We start from the raw sequence: 4,277 nt of genomic DNA on the forward strand, positions 1-4,277 counted from the left end.
ACGCCTTACAAAGCGAACAAGACATAAAAACAAACAAACAAACAAAAGATTTGTCCTGACGGAGAAGCGGCGAACAAACAGCGCCAGCGTCCCCTCACGTCAGGGTCCCGCAGTAAACAATAAAGAACATAAGACACAGAATTACAATTTTAACACATACAACCATCACAGTGATTGCTCCAGGCACACCCTCACTGTGATGGAAGGCAAAGAAAAGTCTTATCTCCTCCTTAATCTTCTCCCGTGGTCAGGCAGTCAAACTGCTGCCTCGAGGCGATCGAGGCTCCCGACTTTTGAAGCCCCCGCCGGGGGATGGAAAGTTCCAGGCTGAGCCGAGCAGGCTGATGAAGGTCCTGAGCCCCCACCGGGTGATGGAAAGTGCCGCGGCCGAGCCACACATAGCGATGGAGGTCCTGCGAGCGGGTCGATCGAATCTCGCGCTTCAGGGCGGTCGAAGCTGCTATGGCTGGAGCTCCCGAATACCGGTCACTAGCCAGGGACCTGCGAGCTCCCGATGTTGCGGTCTGCAGGGACCACGGCCGAAGCCTCCGAGATGGTAAGTCCAGGCCCTGCGACCGGAGTCTTCAAGGTCAATCCCAGCTGGAGGCCGCCGACTCCACAGTGTTAGGCCGTAGCGCGAACGGAGATACGACACGATAAAGGTCGCATCTCTGTTAAGGAGGAGATTAGAAAAAAAGGTTTCCGCCACCCCTCCACCACCCCCCACATATACAGAGCTAAAAATAAATCAAAACATACATTTAAACGATAACAATAGACAAAAACAAAAAAAGACAGAGAGACTGCCGATGAGCAGCAGCTGCAGAGTGCAGCCACGCCCCCACAATTGGGAGGATTATCATATAATCCCATCAAAGTAATCATTCCCTTCCTGTTTCTAAATTTTATCCATATCGACTCACTGGATGATGCCTCAAGAATATCTTCTCTGACCACTGTAGTTTGGTCCTACCTGATCAAAAAGGCAACCTCGTTCCCCTCTTAACTGCAACTCTGTCACATATCTACTTGGGAACAATGTGCTGTGAGTCCTGTCCTTCTCTCAGCCATGTTTCAATTATGGCTATAATAGGCCATATTCAGAAGAACTAAGCATAATAAAGGTTGAAGGAGAAGTGCAGGAGAAGATATAACTTTTACACCGAAGACAACATTTAAGATATCTGGTAATGAAGTGTTTAAAACAGGATTCTTACTTCATTACAATTTTCTCACTGAAATTGTTGGAATCCCTCCCACATTCCTCTGACCTTTGGAAGGCAAAAAGATATAATTCAGTCACAGTAGGTTCTAAATTTGTTTGAAAAGTGAAAGGAAGCAATGTAAGTTTCTGGAAAATTAAATCAGACAGGGCCCATGAGGAATATAAAGCAACCAGGAAGAACTCAAGCAGGCAATTACTGTCTCCTAATCTACTGTCTCTTAACATCTCTGATATCAAAGAAATTAAGAAACAGTTAAAGAACCCGTGTATAACTTTTAAACATAAAATATCAAAGAAAAATTAAGAAGTAAAAAATAATGGCTGAAATAAAATTGAAGGATCATTAATTGGTCCATTAACAGGTTTGTGGTATATTCGGGGCCTTAGCTTAGTATATTGCAGAACATAGCTAGACACAGGGGTGAGCTCAGGGGTGCAGTAAATGATCAATCATGCTCCATCTGACCTCCAGTGTGTTTTGTCCTCCACAGTGCACTTGGTTTAAGGAAGGCATTGGCATGGACACTGAAGGTTCCAAATGCTACTGAACAGAACTGCTGACTGGCCATCAATGCAGTCTGGCGCAAGATATTTTCAAAAAGAGTATCGAGCAACTTAAATGATACAATGTTAGACAATAGACAATAGACAATAGGTGCAGGAGTAGGCCATTCGGCCCTTCGAGCCAGCACCGCCATTCAATGTGATCATGGCTGATCATTCTCAATCAGTACCCCTTCCTGCCTTCTCCCCATACCCCCTGACTCCGCTATCCTTAAGAGCTCTATCTAGTTCTCTCTTGCATGCATTCAGAGAATTGGCCTCCACTGCCTTCTGAGGCAGAGAATTCCACAGATTCACAACTCTCCGACTGAAAAAGTTTTTCCTCATCTCCGTTCTAAATGGCCTATCCCTTATTCTTAAACTGTGGCCCCTTGTTCTGGAGACCCCTAACATTGGGAACATATTTCCTGCCTCTAACGTGTCCAACCCCTTAATAATCATACGTTTCGATAAGATCTCCTCTCATCCTTCTAAATTCCAGTGTATACAAACCTAGTCGCTCCAGTCTTTCAACATATGACAGTCCCGCCATTCCGGGAATTAACCTAGTAAACCTACGCTGCATGCCCTCAATAGCAAGAATATCCTTCCTCAAATTTGGAGACCAAAACTGCACACAGTACTCCAGGTGCAGTCTCACTAGGGCCCTGTACAACTGCAGAAGGACCTCTTTGCTCCTATACTCAACTCCTCTTGTTATGAAGGCCATCATTCCATTGGCTTTCTTCACTGCCTGCTGTACCTGCATGGTTCCTTTCAGTGACTGATGCACTAGGACACCCAGATCTCGTTGTACGTCCCCTTTTCCTAACTTGACACCATTCAGATAATACTCTGCCTTCCTATTCTTACCACCAAAGTGGATAACCTCACACTTATCCACATTAAACTGCATCTGCCATGCATCCGCCCACTCACACAACCTGTCCAAGTCACCCTGCAACCTCATAGCATCTTCCTCACAGTTCACACTACCACCCAGCTTTGTATCATCTGCAAATTTGCTAATGGTACTTTTAATCCCTTCATCCAAGACATTAATGTATATTGTAAATAGCTGCGGTCCCAGCACCGAGCCTTGCGGTACCCCACTAGTTACTGCCTGCCATTCTGAAAGGGACCCATTTATCCCCACTCTTTGCTTTCTGTCTTTCAACCAATTTTCTATCCATGTCAGTACCCTACCTCCAATACCATGTGCTCTAATTTTGCCCACTAATCTCCTATGTGGAATCTTGTCGAAGACTTTCTGAAAGTCAAGGTACACCACATCCACCGGCTTTCCCCTGTCAATTTTCCTAGTTACATCCTCAGAATTCCAGAAGATTAGTCAAGCATGATTTCCCTTTCGTAAATCCATGCTGACTCGGAATGATCCTGTTACTACTATCCAAATGCTCCGCAATTTCGTTTTTTATAATTGACTCCAGCATCTTCCCCACCACTGATGTAAGACTAACTGGTCTATAATTTCCCGTTTTCTCTCTCCCTCCTTTCTTAAAAAGTGGGACAACATTAGCTACCCTCCAATCCACAGGAACTGATCCTGAATCTATAGAACATTGGAAAATGATCACCATGCGTCCACAATTTCTAGCGCCACCTCCTTAAGTACCCTGGGATGCAGACCATCAGGCCCTGGGGATTTATCAGCCTTCAGTCCCATCAGTCTACCCAACACCATTTCCTGCCTAATGTGGATTTCCTTCAGTTCCTCCGTCACTCTAGGATCTCTTGCCACTAGAACATCTGGGAGATTGCTTGTATCTTCCTTAGTGAAGACAGATCCAAAGTACCGGTTCAACTCGTCTGCCATTTCCTTGTTCCCCATGATAAATTCCCCTGCTTCTGTCTTCAAATTTTAGCCATTAGAGTTTAGCCCTCATGTTTTAGCCATTAGAGAGACAAAGAGTTAGAATCTAAATGTGCCTGAAAGCTAAATATTTCTGGCTAAAAGATCTTTGGAATTTGGTTGGGAAGAATATTGAAGGACATGGAATAAAGTTATCAAATAACGGCAGTTCAGAGACACCATCATCTAGTTCAGATAGACACAAACAGCTGGAGTAACTGAGCGGGTTAGGCAGCATCAATGGAGAAAAGGAATAGGTGACGATTCGGGTTGAGACCCTTCTTCAGACTGAGTCAGGGGAAAGCTAGTTCAGTCATGGTATAGATGCGTCTTTTCCTCCATAATAAATACACAAAATGTTGAAAATACTCAGGAGGTCAAGTAACATGTATGGAGAGAGAAACAGAGTTAACATTTATTTGGAATTGGGAAGAGTTAAACTTGAAACGTTTTTTTGAAGCAGAAAAAATTTGGAGGAAAGCAAGGAACAAAAGCCTAGGTCTTTGAAAAGATCAAATGTCAAAGAAAATAAATGACAAAAGAGATGAATGTTTGAAGTGAAAGAATATAGTAACAGGACAAGCTTAGAAGCTAAACATGTTTGAAGAAGGTGTAAATGGGGAAAGTCAATACTCG

Source organism: Rhinoraja longicauda, chromosome 5 (genome assembly GCF_053455715.1).
Source record: "Rhinoraja longicauda isolate Sanriku21f chromosome 5, sRhiLon1.1, whole genome shotgun sequence".
Taxonomy (NCBI): Eukaryota; Metazoa; Chordata; class Chondrichthyes; order Rajiformes; family Arhynchobatidae; genus Rhinoraja; species Rhinoraja longicauda.